General features: G+C 34.7%; 1 long non-coding RNA gene across 3 annotated transcripts; it reads left to right on the top strand.

Annotated features, from left to right (window-relative positions):
- The first annotated feature begins 707 nt into the window (after nt 1-707).
- LOC138127752 (uncharacterized) lies at nt 708-4,966 on the top strand. 3 transcript variants are annotated; one of them, XR_011158385.1, is made up of 4 exons: nt 708-4,191; nt 4,252-4,358; nt 4,422-4,562; nt 4,623-4,966. It is a non-coding gene; the product is annotated as an uncharacterized lncRNA (long non-coding RNA). The 3 variants fall into 3 exon arrangements; XR_011158384.1 differs by having other exon boundaries at nt 708-4,358; nt 4,623-4,770; nt 4,831-4,966; XR_011158383.1 differs by having other exon boundaries at nt 708-4,358.
- The last annotated feature ends 11,234 nt before the right edge of the window (nt 4,967-16,200 follow it).

Genomic DNA, 16,200 nt, shown 5'->3' with positions numbered 1-16,200 from the left:
TTGGTTCCCTTAGAATTTATTTTTTCAATCAATTTAGCGAAAGTTTAAATTTACCTCGACATTCCTTTTTACGGCGTTTATGACAAATTTGACACTGACAATACATTTTTGTGACATTTCTCAGTCTTTTGTTTCCGCCACCAAATATGAAAATACCTCTACGTATAGTCCATTTTGTAATTATAGTCCGATGTATCAATTAAAAAGCAGAACAACTGTCATATTACTATCTCTTTTCAACATAATGTAAACAAACTATTGAATTCTTGTACGTATTGTTTAAGCGTGTCCCACTATGCATCTCGCTTTAGCATGTGTGATTCGAGCAAGACATGAGTTGTACGTTTATTACATTAGCGACGTAAAATTTTTAGGTTACGTTTTAACCACATTATTTGTGATAGTTTTGTTTAATTTTGCTTGAAATATCCTCCGTATGATGCCAACGAAAAGCATGTGGACAGATTCATTTACAGAATTTGTAAATTGCAAAAATAATATTGGAATTGCGCGGAAACTTGCAAGACTGGAAGTTAACAGGTAAGGGGGTAAACTAATTCATGGCGTTGCCGAAACAAAATCTAGGAAGAAAGAAAGACAGTCTAAACGTGGTTGTTTAGTGCTGTTTTCAACAATTTTTAATATAACTGACCTATTAGTTGATAAGTATGTAAATAGTTATCAAAAGAGTTCTGAAGGGAGCGGCCTTTTGAAAGACAAAATTAAAAGGGAGGAATGAATTTGTAGAAAAACAAACAAAGCACGAAAGAACACAACTCAAAATCTTAAAAATTGAAATTTGTTATGATATCTGTCTCATGCCTAAATAAATTTTCAAATATTGGTAGAACCATGCACTGCTGTCAAATGTCGAAAGCAAACGTAGGTCATGTCGACTTCTTGATTCGGACTAAGCTCATCGGACTAATAAAAAAATGGACTATACCTACACTGCGTTTTTTATTTCGCTGAACATACAATGTAAAATGACTATGTTCAGTTCTAAAATGGACAAGTCAATTCATTTGAAATAGGCAACCAAACTTAGAGATCCATGAATCCTATGTTCAGTAAAATAAAAAATTCACGGTATACAGGGTGATTCTGAAATAAGTTTGGAAAAAAAAATGTGGAGTAGGTATCCTTGACACAAAATAATTTTGCGTAAATGACTTTTGGAGGTGAAATCAAAAGGATGGAAATTACCCTATATCCTTGTATTTTCAACGCCTGTTAATAGGGAAAATTTGTCCGAATTTGTTCATTTCATTAGCAACCATTGTTACATCAACTCCACAATAAAGTCGTAGATGGAAGCACACTGCTTTGTAAATGTTTCTACGGAAATGATCGAGAGAAGTAAGGTTACGTTTGTGACTGACGGGCACCTTTGATTTATTATTGTTGCCAAACTACCAACATAATCAGGTAATCACCTTTAACGTACTAGCGTACCAGCAATTTTGACCAAATTTTCAATCATTTGTATCTCGAAAACAAAAAAACTTTTTTTTGTTTGTTTTGGTAGCTAACATAGTGGCACCTATCTCGCAGATATGACCGAAATAAGGCAAGTAAAGAATTATCAAAACCAAACAGTTTTCTGAGTAGGGTGAAGTGATCGATTTGGTCGAACGCCTTCTGAAAATCCGTATATAGAACGTCCACTTGATAAATTGCAAGATATTAATTAATAATGTCCAATCTAGTCGTGTATTATGTAACGGGTGAGCAACAATAACGATTCAGTTGGCAATAAAAAATTTTACATGAAATTCTCAAGATTGTGATTTGAACCTATTTGGGTTTGTTTTATTGACACTTATTAACAGCAGGCTTACATTTCAAATTTAAACGTCTTGGTTTTTGTAATACATATCTAATATATAAAATTCTCGTGTCACAGTTTTAGTTATCATACTCCTCCGAAACGGCTTGACCGATTTTGATGAAATTTTATATGTATATTCAGTAGGTCGGAGAATAGGTTGTTATCTATTTTTTATACCCCTAAGTGATAAGGGTGGTCCACCCCAAAAAAAAATTTTTAATTTTTTGGACAAAATTGTTTATTTTTATTTTTTTCTGATGTGGCATTAAAAAATACATATAACCCTAAATTTTTACCCTTCTACCATCAACCCCTATTTTTTTAATAGCGATATTAGTAATTCAATAATTTTCAACCCCGGTCGATAACTTGATCGTTCAGTTAATTCAGTGATTTCATATAACCTCAAAAGTACTCGACATGTGTCACGAGCTCACACCAATGATTTTTATTGTGTTACACATTGTTGGATTTGTCTCCGCCCCGATTAGCAGAATAACTATTAAAACATCGAATAACTAACGAAAAAAAAATTATGAAGAAAATTCATTTTGTAAGGTTATGTCATCTGTCATTGTGCGCGCATTGAAGTTAATTGATATTTAACGTCAGCTGAGTTTTGACACCAAGTGTGATCAATGGTGATCAACACGACATTTTTAGAAATTATTTGATAGGTATTGTCGAGTAGAGGCGATACGAAGTTCGCCGGGTCAGCTAGTTTTATTAATAAAATGGTTGTCTCGTTGGAACCTGACATAAAAGTCACCAGAATGTATTGCCAACTCAAGCAGTAATTGTTGCTCACACGGAATAATCTCCAGTCTTTATTCAAAACTATCAGATTAATTACCGTAACAGATATAGGTACAGTCGCGAGCAATAAATGTTGGTCGTCAAGGTCATTCTTTGACGCAATCGAAAATGCTCTATTGTAAAACAGTCTTAAATATCATAACCTAACATCATGTTGCATGACATTAATTGTCATTTTTTTCTCAATTTTTTGACACTTTGTTGACGTGGGCATAATCAGGCAGGGAAATTTTTTAAATTTGTGACAATCTAACCAAATTTTGAAATGACATTGACGACCAAAATTTATTGCTCGCGACAGTACATCGTTCACGTTGGATTCAGCTTTGCTAAATTTGCATTATGTTGGTTCTCTGAATGTCATTATTTACAAGAAATAATCACAGTCAAAAAATAAAATTAGTTGACCTTGAAGTACATCAACTCTTACCTGCAGATCTCGCATGTCGTGTAGAATATTGCAACTGGTTTCAAAACACCCTCAATAATGACAGATTATTGAACCTCACATTTTTCAAGAAATACAAGAAATGTTCCAATATACACTTCTGGACAAAATTAAGAGACCACCAATTAAAATTAAAATTACTTGAAAGTCTCATTGATCTTAACAAAACCGACACACGTCGTAGTAAAGTGTATATTACATTATTTTTTATGCCATGAAGAAATGAACAAAGGTAATGCACTTGTTTTCAAAGCAGTGACAGCTCGTTAGGGGCGGCAGAGTCGGCCGGGCCGTACCACACAAAATTACGAATTTTATTTTCATATTTTCTGGTAAAAAAATGTTTACGTTATTTTTCTTCAAAGACAAATAACAACTTAAATTACAATTTACATTTCTGTCTCGTACCTAATTACATTGTACTGTGCTGTATGTATGTGCTGTAAATACACATATTATGTAGTATAGTAAATACCTAAACGCATCCAGGATAGTTTTGAAAAAAAAATGTGTGTGTAAATAAAAATCCACTTAATAAACGCAAAATTCTACTAAACATAAATTATGATGTCTGTTCGCCTTCATCGTTTTTTTTTAATTGCCTCAGTAAAGACCAATTTAAATTAGATATTGAAGTTATAGTATATTAAGTATAAAGAACGGTAATGACAATGTACGGATCGAAGACAATTGTTTGGAGGAGGAGCTTGCGACGACTCCAATATTGTCTGAGATCCGTACATTGTCATTAACGTTCGTCATGCTTATGAGATTTTTTGTGCGATTGAATATTTATTACAAAACATTCCTAACTAGAATGCAATGCGATACGACGCCCTTCACATCGTGTTGCCACAATGTCGATTTTTGTATCGCGTTTCTAAGGCAATCTGCAAACAACTACCGCCATTGCAGTTTTTGTGCGCAAATATCGCCAGTTGTGTTGAAAAACAAGCAGTAAAATGAGTGATATTAGTGATTCCGAAAACGAAGTGGATATTGTAGAAGAAACTTTGAATGTGGGGTGCGTCACAAATAAAGAATTTTTGAAACTAACGACCTCAACGTGTAATTAAGAAGACAAGGAAAATGTGTGGTATGAAAATTTTGATAATACTAATGTCGCGGCAAGTTCGCTAATATTATTTCATTGCAGCGGCAAGGAATGCCGACCACAAGAGCCGTGTGAGTTTCCAGAATTTTCCAAGAATTTTCGAAACCAGCGAACTCAATATGAAATCAAGAAGACAAGGAAAATTCGGGGTGTGAACATTTTGACAATTCTAATGTCGCGGCAAGTCTATTACTAAAATTGTTTCATTGCAGCGGCAAGGTAAGCCGACTACAAGAGCCGTGTGAGTTTCCAAAAAGTGCTGACATCTTGTCTTCAACTTCCATCTACATAAATGAAGAATTTTCGAAACCAACGATCTCAGTGTGTAATCAAGAAGACAAGGAAAATGCGGGGTATGAAAATTTTAACAATGCCAATGTCGCGGCAAGTTTGCTAATGCTATTTCATTGCAGCAACAAGGAAAGCCGACTACAAGAGCCGTGTGAGTTTCCAGAAAGTGCTAACATCTTGTCTTCATCTTCTGTCTACATAAATGAAGAATTATTTTCGAAACCAACAACCTCAATGTGTACCTAATCAAGAAGACAAGGAAAATGCGGGGTATGAAAATTTTGACAATGCCAATGTCGCGGCAAGTTTGCTAATGCTATTTCATTGCAGCGCCAAGGAAAGCCGACTACAAGAGCTTTATGAGTTTCCAGAAAGTGCCCCCACATCTTGTCTTCAACTTCCGTCTACATAAAAATTATTATAATAATCGATTAATTTTGAATAAACTTTACTTACCGTTCTAGAACACCAAAAATTACTTACCATCGAGTTTATCGTTAGCAACGAGTAAACAGAGCTTACCATCTTGGAAACAGACGTGGTAAACAACCAAATAGAGTACAATCGCGCAAAAAAGTTATTTTTTCACCATTACAAAAATTAAATGCATACGAATATTTACAAAACTACGGCAATAATTGACAAAGCCGTTCCTAGGCTCCTGCGGCAAGTGTTTATTAAATAGGTAATAAATACATTCGGCCAAGGAAGGGGAAGGGTCGGCCAGTGACGTATTTGCCGAGTGCACACAGACTAATCTTTGCACTGCGATTTTGAAACGATGAATACATTCAGAAGTACGTCCAGCTGTCTCGTCTCACCAATCTTAAGTTATGTTGCTCTAACTTGTAACGGATAGCTTAGCTCGTTTCACACAAGCCCGGCAAAAGTTAATTTGGCCGACAGCTGTTTCAGAGCTGTGGCGCTGCTAAACTGAGTTTGCTAAGGTAACGACAACGGTTGCGCCAATATTTCCATCTCACTTAATTTGGAGTCTATGCAATATGCAAGTTAATCGACACGATACAAACATCCCGTGACACGATACAAACATCCCGTAAAACAATGAGTTGTCGCTACCTTATTTATTTTATCATCGAGAACCTTAGAGTTTGCGTTTGCGTAGTTTAATTCCTTAATTTCAAATTCACGTCTGCTCCTAACCGTTTAACGTATCGTCTTTTGTTTCTGTTTTGTGTGTTTAATCTGTTATTAATTATTATAGTATTATTTAAATTGTGAGTGTAAGTGGTAAGTACCGTAAGTAGGTAAACACACCGACAATGGCAAATGTAAAAGATGTAGTGAGTACCAATGCCGATTTGATTAACTATTTATTGGTAAATAAATTTCATACATTGTCTTATGATGACAAAATATTTGTGAAGAAATTGCCAGTTCCACAACCCTCAATGGTTGATTTAATACAATCGAAAAGTGGTCATAATCGCGCGTTTTCTAAAACTCTGTACCAGAAACATATATGGTTAACGGGCAGCCAGGTTCGTAATAAATTGTTTTGCTGGTATTGTGTACTCTTTTCGGTAAATAAAAATCCTTACAATTCGGTAGGGTACGACAATTTAAAAGAAATTCATCGCGCTTTAGTTAAACACGAAATGTCTAAAGAACATACACATTCGGCAATAAAATTTAAATTGTTCGGTAAACAAAATATTGTAAATGCAATCGACAGCGGTCATAAAGAATATATTAAAAAATACAATGAAAAGGTCCGGGAAAATCGAGAAATGGTTAAACGTTTAATAAATATGACAATTTTTTTGTCTACACAAGAATTGGCATTCCGGGGTAATGATGAATCGGTACATTCAGATAATCAAGGTAATTTTAAAGAGTTAGCCAAATTTGCCGCTACTTTAGATGAAAATTTTAATAAATTTATAGATCCTTCTTTATCTCCTGTTTTTACTGGGCTATCAAAAACAATTCAAAACGACTTAATCGACTCGGTAACAAAAATTGTAATGAAAACCATTTATGATGAAATTAACAGCGCCGTATGTTTTTCGTGGCAAATAGACGAGACTACAGATATCACATGTTTTTCACAGATGTCTGTTATTTTTCGTTTTGTTAGCAGCGGTAAAGTTTTGGAAAGGTTTCTCGGATTTTTTAACGTAAGCGATGGTCGAACTGCAAATGACATTTTCAGTCTGCTGCAACAAAATTTTGGTCATTTTAATATTGAAACAAAATTAGTCGGACAAACATATGATGGGGCAGCGGTGATGGCAGGAGAGCTTAACGGTTTACAAAAGAAAATTAAATCAATTGCTCCTCAAGCACTTTTTACACATTGTTACGCCCATAAATTAAATTTAGTATTGCAAGATTCGTGTAAACAAATTAGAGAATGTAGAATTTTTTTCTCAAACGTTTCGGGATTTTCTGCATTTTTTACAAAATCTACTAAACGTACCAACCTCTTGGATTCAATTTGTAAAAAAAGATTACCAAGTAACTCCGAGACCAGATGGAACTTTAAATCTCGCGTTGTCAATACATTATTCGATAAAAGAACAAATTTAATTGAAGTTTTTGATCACATAATTGAAAATTTAGAGCAATGGGATGACATTTCGATACGGGAATCTATCGGTTTTAAAAAATTGTTGACCGACTTTGATTTCGTGTTTTTGTTACATACTTTTCATTTAATTTTCACTCATACAGAAACCGTTTTTTCCATAATCCAAAATAGGTTATCCGATATAATCAATATACACCACCAAGGCCCGTATTCACCAACGCCAGTTAAAGTTAACTGTAGGTTAAAATATACGAAAACATTGTTATAACAATAGGTAACTAAAGTAACAAAGTATTTTAACCTACAGTTAACGTTAATTGGCGTTGGTGAATACGGCCGCAAATCTAGTGATTTTAGTAACTTTTGTGGTGTAATAGGATACAACTTTTTTCTACTGTAAAGGCAATGTCACAGATAATAATTCAGGTTATGTGTATTTTGAAGAGGTTATAATGTACGATTATTGTCATTTTTGACAAATCTCTATTTAATCGAGTCCCGCAATCAAGCAAACTAAACTAGTTTTGAATATTTTACTTAAAATATGGTATCCACAGGTTAATTAATATTAAATACCGGCATTGAAACCAGCAAGTAGGTGTACCTTAATTACCTTTTTCTAACACTAATATCTTATACTGTTTCTATGGTGCATTTGAGCTCACACCTTATGTTTCTCATAAAATACGCTTTTCTCTATAAGACACGTCGTCAATAGCAACGTATCTTATAGAGTTATAAAATACGCTAACACATATGTATTATTCAAGCGACATTTTATTCGTCATTTTTACAGTAATTATCACAAAAGTGAAAAGTACAATTATTGAATTGGAACTGCCACATTAGCTTCGTGCTTTTGTTCCTAACATCTTCTTCTTTAACTTCTGCTGTTTCATCCAACGCAAGTGCTCGGCCATCGAAAACTGGCAATCTTTACATTTTCTTCAAATGATTCTTGCCGTAATGCGAATTAACTTTTAATGAAGTTCTACACACTTACCCCATATCAAGAACAGCCAAAATGACATCTTCCGTTACCTCCGTGATTTTTTTTATTGTTCTGGCCTTGAAACGAATCATACACCTTTTCGTATGCACTTTTAGACTTCAATGGTAACAAATTGCCCCTTTTTTCTGATTTCTTCTGGAACGTTTTGGCACATTTCAACGATGAAAATTGTTTTTTTCCAAATTTGTTGTTATTATTACCATAGTACCCACGGCAACCTTCACATTTTGTGTATTGTGACGCGCCTCGAATAATTTCTGAATTTATTAAAATTTCTGATAAGATGTTAGTGTTAGAAAAAATCTTGAAGACAACGCGTGTTTTATAGTTTAAAAATCTCGGTCTATTAAATCCTCGCTCCCTGCGGTCGCTCTGATTTAAACTACGACCTCGATTTTTAAATCGTCTATAAAACCCTTGTTTTAATAGCTATAATAAACATACACAGATTTTAACGAAAAGATTTCAGAGCAGGACACACAGTGGAAGCATGATAGATTCAAAATGAATAGTGCTCAGGAGCAAACCCTCTCAAGTCAAGCCTGAAGACCGGCGGTCTTGTAATTAAAAAAAGGGCACAACGGCGCAAATATTTCTTCACTGTTCCATCGTGCGTCGTTTCCATTCTGTGCCTGTGCCCCCGATCCAGAAATTACTCCGTACTTTTCCTTCAGATATCTGTAGGAGATTGAAGCTAACATTTTAAATAGATCAATTTAAATTAAAAGTGGATTTATCAACTTACGGCAAAAATTTCCCCAACCATTCGGTCAACTGGCATCCTCCTCAAATTTGGACCATTTACTTCCCAAATGTTTTTAAAACACCGGTGACATTTTATTTTATCTCTAAAGAGAGGCATTTTTTTTTATAACACTGCCTGTGGCCTCCATGATATCGCTACTTAATCGTATTTTTTTCAATAATTATAATCTGACAGTGTCAAATTTTTTGACAAATTAAAAACGCCCGCTTTGAATGTGCAATATTAGAAAAAATAAAACACTTTCATTGCAATACAAAAAAAGAAAATTTCCTAACAGTAATGTATATTGAAAATGGATGGAGTTTATAATGTGTGTGAATTTTATTAACATTAAGGAAATTGTCATAAAGTAATTTTAATTTTTATTGGTGGTCCCTTAATTTTGTCCAGAAGTGTATTTTTGAAAGTAAGCGAGCTAGAGTGGTAAAGTGTTTAGAGAACAATGGTGAACATCTTTTGTAATATTTTCTGTAAATAAAATTGAATTTCACTAAATAGACAACAGTTATTTGTGCTTAGAAGCTTAGAGTAGAGAAAAATGATGATTCTTCTTTTAGGAGCACGAATTAACACCCCGTAAGTTATGCAGCCAGTAAAACAATCGTTCTCATGAAGTTGCATATATTTTAAAAATTTTCAATAGGAATTATACAAAACTGCGGGCCGTTTGTAGCTTGTAGCATACTAGCATACATAACCTCTTTTATTTAGTGTTAGTGTTATTGTTGTACCGGCGGGCCTTCTTCGGACGGTTATGCACGTGTTTGTGGTTTAAACAATAAATTCAGTTGCAAGGATTGAGAAATCGTATTAAAATTAATCGTGCTGTGAAAAACTGTTTGGAGGCATCCAATAAAGATGAAGAATTAAATGGTTTGTTCGGTATTTTGGAATTTCGGTGCGAATCGCAAATAACCTCGAAGAATGCAGATAGATTGCGAAGACCTTAGGTAAGTACTAATCTTTTATGAAGTAGTTGAAAATATGTTTAACAAAATCGCTGTTAGTCCAGTAATAAACAACTCCGAGGCGATGATAGAATCCTGAGAGATAGAACACAATAATAATGATGTTACGGTAAAGGGAAAGGGTGAGATAATGTGGGCACATTGCCTGGGAAATATAATGTAACTAATGTACTAATGTAAAAGTAGATTGTAAATAATGAAATCTGTATCCACATTGTGCGGAAAATACAGGCTGATTCACGTAGCCCCTTGCGTTCGCTAGAAACTTTCTGATTTGCTAAATCGTATTAATATAAACATTGGTATAAAGCCGACTATAATTGACTGCTCCAAGTTCAAATAAAACATTTTCAAAATGGCGACACTTCCGGAAATAACGGAAATCGACACCATCTTGGTTTTTTAAATGGAACAGCCCCGTTTTGAGTTTAGAACGTCCTTTTGTCAACACTTATCTGTCATCGTTTTGGAGCTATGTCATTTTTTTTCGCAAAAAAGCGGGGTTGCGGGGCTTCATTATAGTAGTTTGTTTGACGAGTTTGTGTCTAAATTGGACGTTTTTTGGCACGCGTGGGCGTAGGCCATTTTAAAACGCGAGTGAAACGAGTGTTTTAAAGGGCCACGAGTGCCAAACAGTGTTGCCAACTCTGACGTAGAGCAGAGTACCAACTACTGTTTGGAAATATACCAGAATATACTAAAACTAAACTATCAAACTGATTTTTTTTAAATATTTCCTTCCCTCTCCTAGAGAACTGATGAAAAAAAAAAATCACTTTCGACATCATTAATGTCGCAAATCATTTATTTTCAATCAAATAGTTTTTATTTAGCTAACGAAAATAGTATACATATAAGTATGGAAAATTTAATATAATTATTAAAGAAAACAAAACATAACAATGTAAAAAATAAAATAAAAATAAATTCAAGTATTCAATAATGTTTAAAAATAAATATCAAAATCCAAGTCTTCTTCAACAGTCTTATAAAGTCTATTTTTTAATCAAAGAACCATAACACCGCAATTTACACCCAAAACAGAGCTGACAACATTGTACACTTTTGACATAGGGTGAAAAATCTCATCATATAAAAATTGAGGTTATTAGAGATATTAGTAGCGCAGCATGTTAATAAAGTTAATAACAACTAATAACAACTAATTTGAGAGTTTAATAAATGTGTTACTTTGCGAGGTATTTTTAACAACACGTTCAAATTTTAAAGCGAGTTTGCGTACTTTCAAGGACATTAAGGTTGTACAATGCCTAAAAATATTACGTTTCACAAACCCAAGATGGCTCTGAACTGGTACACTCTGATAGTTGGCGTATAGGCAACACACCAACCTTCTAGCCTTCCCTTTACAGACTTCAATTTCTTTACAGAAATAAGGAGGGTTGGTGTTCAAGCACAATTATTGTTATCTCTATTGACCGGTAGGTGGATTCAAACTGGACCGCTTCCTTTAACCACCTCCTGTCTACCCGAAGCTTTGGGTACTGTTACGTTATTATTTTCTCTTTTTAAAAAAAACTTACTCCAACGACCACGAGAGAAAACTTAAATCTCCCAACTTCACCGGGGGAAATTTAAATAACGATTTCGGAGACTGACTGGTTCCAGGTCCGGCACAAAATCACACTTACGTCTCGAGAGCGAGACTGTCGAAGGTAGAAAAGAGGTTTCACAAACACGGTGTTATACCAGGTGTTGGACAGAAACACAGATGTAAATATAATGGTGTTTAATTATCGTTTCCTAGCCTTACATACGACACTTAATTATTAAACTCCAACTTAGAGGCCGCTGCGGGCGAAACACAGTTGTCTATGTAAAGTGAATCTAGGATACAAACCAAGAGATATTCTCGAAAATGTACAAATTAAAGTTTTCACCTTGAAACTATTATTTAAACAGTCAATATTACCAAATGAAAGCGAGTAAGGTGGCGAACTGAAGGTTCACAAAATAACACGCTGAAGGCGCTTAAACTCTAGTGACATTTACAAACAGTGCCGGTACTACCAGGCTAAATTTCTAATTACAAGTGACGAATCAATGATAAATTAACGAAAACTTCCCTTACACCGGGCCTGGGGCTTGAAATCTAAAGAAGAGTCCTGGGAAGAGCGGAGCTGGAGGAAGGTCCTCCGAGTCCTTCTTCCGCCGCTGGTCTATTACGCCGTCCGTATCCTCGGAAAGTCCTCGGGGTCCTTCCTCCCCTCGACACTCCCTAAGGATAAGCGTGAATCAGTTAGGTTTAGCCCCGGTGCAAAAAGGTATAAAATGGTAATGAACTGATAAATAAAACTGAAAAATAAAAAAAAAAACTTCCGAGAGCCAGCGAGCGCGTCGTCTCTGGCGAGGTCACTCCAGGTCTGATAACTGAATCAACGTAAAAGAAGTGTGCCAAGATGGTGGACAGTAAAAGAAAGACGCTGAAGGACCTTGCCAGATATGAGTTGCTCCTGGACTCGGGTTCCTCGGCCAGGGGCAGTCCGGTGTGAGGTCCTGCTCTCCGGAGGGGTCCTGGGGGATGACGTCGGCCCAACAGGGTGGTGAAATTATCCGCTGAAGCGTAAGGTCGTTGACCCTCGTGAAGGAAGCCTTTATCCGCCGCGACGTTTCGGTTGGAATTCTTCTAGGACGATTTCCCAGCCGAATCGGTCTTCCTCCACGGGTTCGCCAGCACCTGTTGCACACTAAAACACCCCCTAATCTCCCCCTTTGAACACAACACTCACACACGGATCGGTCGTAACCTCTGACCTGCACTAGTCGAGAACCTCTATCATGGCGTCGGTTCCACCTTTATATATTTTCCCCTCCTCTCGCCGAATTGACGCGGCCGGTACCGGAAGTCGGGGTCCGAGAGCCCGTTCTGGGATGTTCTAGAACGTTCTCGCCTTTACGATTTACCGCGAAATTTAAATCGTAACAGTACCTAACCTATATATGGAAACTGGAAATATATTATTTTTTACTATGGGTGTAATCAATCCTGTTAGAAGGTTTTCGAGCCCCGTCTAGCTTCCGTTGGCTCACTTACACTAACTCTAGAGAAATCTAAATAATATTTTAATATAGACATTTTTTTAAATTTTCCGTAACTAAATCATTTTGAATATTTTTTATATAACGTAAGGCCTACTAATATCTTTTATTACATACTATTAAGATGATAAATTAAACAGAAAATAGAAAATATCTTTTAAACCTTATTGTTCTCAAGTGCCACTTTATTTGACCAAAAATATTTGACGTGTCATTTTTTCATTTCTGTTTCATTCTCTAGATAATGCATATGTACCCCTTTCCTACTATTTCATCTGAATCGAATAACAGGAAAAAAGTGTTTCTCCACGACTATTAAAGAATGAATGCATTCTTGTTGGATATTCAATGAAAGAATGATATCAATTACACATCCGGTGAGAGAAAATGCTAAAACTCACGGCTGTCGGCCTGATAAAACCAGTTTTTTATGATATTTTTTAGAATTTGCACCCTTGTGTTAATTTTTAAAGAAAAAAATAAAATTTTCAAATTCTAGGAAATTTTGTATTAATTGGTAATTCAAGGTAACGGATGCAACTACATCTGCAACATATCTTAAAAAGTAGAGTTTGAACATTAATATTGCAAGTTTTTTGGTGTAAATGACAATAATACACTGAAATATTTATAAAAATTTTCTTAGAGATCTATTAAGCTACGAGTGCTTAAAAGATAGCCATAAACGACTCCAAATTGAATACAATAATAGACCTATTAGAGACGCAGATTCTAAACATGTTTTTTAACAACAATTAATTGTTTTTTTTTAAACAATTTTTGTGTTTTTTTTTTGTCAATAAACAATATGTAGTTGTTTTCACCAATTTCGTCTTTATGTTGACAAATTAAGTATTACTGAACCCATTTTAATATGTAATACATACAATATATAAAATATATAATCAAAAATCGTTTTAATACACTCACCGGCAGAAAAAGCGGAACACCATTATTATTTAAAAATCTATCGTCGCGGTATGTGGTTGCTCTTTTTCAATTAGTCTCTTGAAACCTTCTAACAGCTCTGTGACGACTAGCAAGAGGAGCCTCAATAGCATTAGCTGCATATCGGAAACAACAACAGTCTTCAACCAAAGCTACTGCTCTGGCAATACTTACACCAGCTAGAGGCATTTTTTTACGTTCTGCACTTAAATTCGAAGTTAAAAACAATAAAAAATTACAAAAGTTATAAAAATCTAACCAGGTTGCTTGATTATTATAAAAATGGTAAATTTAAGAAAAGAAGGTTTTTAAGCAAAAAATTTGTTTTTATGCGAAATTGCTAATAAAATAGCCTATGCTGATGCTCAAGGTTATGTTTGCTATCATTGCCTCCTGGTCAAAATACATCAAAATAGGTATTATGGGAATAATTTGTTGTTGACTAATTAGTGTTCCGTTTTTTTTGCCGGTGAGTGTATATTGAAAGATCAATATTTTAACAACAACTCAGTGGATTCGTTTGCCTTTGTGCATATAACTATTCATCCTTCTTCGATTTCGGAAGTATAAGTGATATGTATTTTTTATATTCTCCGAAGGATCGGTTTTCTGTGCAAAAATCGTTTTAAAGCTCTCGTCGGCACCCGCTCGAGAGGTACCTGAATTAAAGTTTTCCTGTGCGAATGGTAATGAAACCACATATTTACCTACCCTTTGATCGTTTATGACGGTCAACAAATATTCGCCCACAGAGAGCGTCATCTTGAGTTATTACTGCTTCCTTTTCAAAAGAGTCCAATTCCCAAAATTTGTTATAGTCCATTCATTTTAAATCTTGGGTAAAGTTGTAAACTCAAAACGCCGTAAATTACGAAAGCGGCAAGTTTTCATTGTGTGGGTTCTGTAAAGTAGTAATCCCTCTGTTCGCATAAAATTGGTACCACGTCGTACTTTCACCATCTTATCGACGGGCAAAAGAAAGAGACCTTAAAGTATGCGCAAATTAAAAAAAATTAAAACACATTTTGCGATCAGTGACCAAAAAAATGTTAAGAGATTGTTGATTTTGTATTGGGAAATTTTGTATTTGAGAAATAAGATTACTAAATAAAGAAATAAGAGTAATTAATAAAGTATCCATTACATGTATACTTTAAAGTAAATTAATAAATAAAATAATAAAATACTTACATAAACAAATAGAAAATTAATCGTCATCTGAATCAAATTCACTAGATGATTCACCAGTATTGGCAACAAATATTCAAGCACATTAAGAATAATTTGTTCAGACTGATAAGTCAAATGACCCAAACCACCTGACATATTGAGTAAAATTAACGCACTGAATTCACTTTACACAAAACAAGTTATTTCTTGAACGGTACAACTAAGACTGCAATTGTTTAGTGGCTTAGGGCCGGCCGGTCCTGTATTTTTAAAATTCGGGAAAAGCCCATTATTATGTACTTTCTGTCTACGCTTGGGATGTCTTATTATTACCTGCACCCGTCGTATAGATAAGGTAAGCAGAACATATTTATAGTACCTAAAAACAGATGTTTTACCGACGAATGCAAATGTATGTTAAATAATGAGCCACCCAGAACACTCGATGTTTGTCTCAAGAAAATCCGCGGATAAATTTAACTACAAGAACGCAATGCCCTCAGAAATTTAATGTTTGGGATGGTATTTTTAATAATCAAATTATTGGGCGATTTTAGTAGTAAATTTAAACACAAACATATTTCGACATTTTGATAAATGTGAATAAAAATGTTTCTAATAACTTGACCATTTAACAAATGTTAAATTTAATCAATTTCTTAATGAAGTAGATACCTGAAATCACGCAAAAACTATTTTTCATGTTAAATTCCTATGGTCAGGTTTGGTAGTTGACACTCGGTATTGAACACAGTTTTAGATTCACTGAGTTTCGGACAAGTGTCAAAGCAGGCAAGTTTTATTACTAAACCCAAGATTTAAAATGAATGGACTATAACCATCTGTTCAAGGGCGGGTTCTACAAAGTGACATGAACCGTTTTTTTTTTTGTTAAATGGAAGAGGACTGGTTTTTTGGATAGCATCATTGTTATTAATTGTTGAGGTGACGGCCCCTTGAACTAACCTTATCTCGTATGATTTGAAAACACATGTGTTATATAACCATAAAATTGTCTGATTCTGGTATCCCATAATAATTGTTCTATACAGACAAAAGGGATAGGTGTAACCTAACACAGTAATCGAAAAAGTTGGATAATAGTAACATTTATTTAAATTATAAAGATCACAGATTAAAATATGTGCCTGCATAACAATAATAAAAGTAAAATCAGACTTTCACCATCCCTGTCCCTTTTGCAGGTAGTCTTAGCTAAAAT

The sequence above is a fragment of the Tenebrio molitor genome, chromosome 4, assembly GCF_963966145.1.
Source record: "Tenebrio molitor chromosome 4, icTenMoli1.1, whole genome shotgun sequence".
Taxonomy (NCBI): domain Eukaryota; kingdom Metazoa; phylum Arthropoda; class Insecta; order Coleoptera; family Tenebrionidae; genus Tenebrio; species Tenebrio molitor.
The sequence above is the reverse complement of the archived record's forward strand: the minus strand, read 5'-3'. Positions and strand labels throughout refer to the sequence as shown.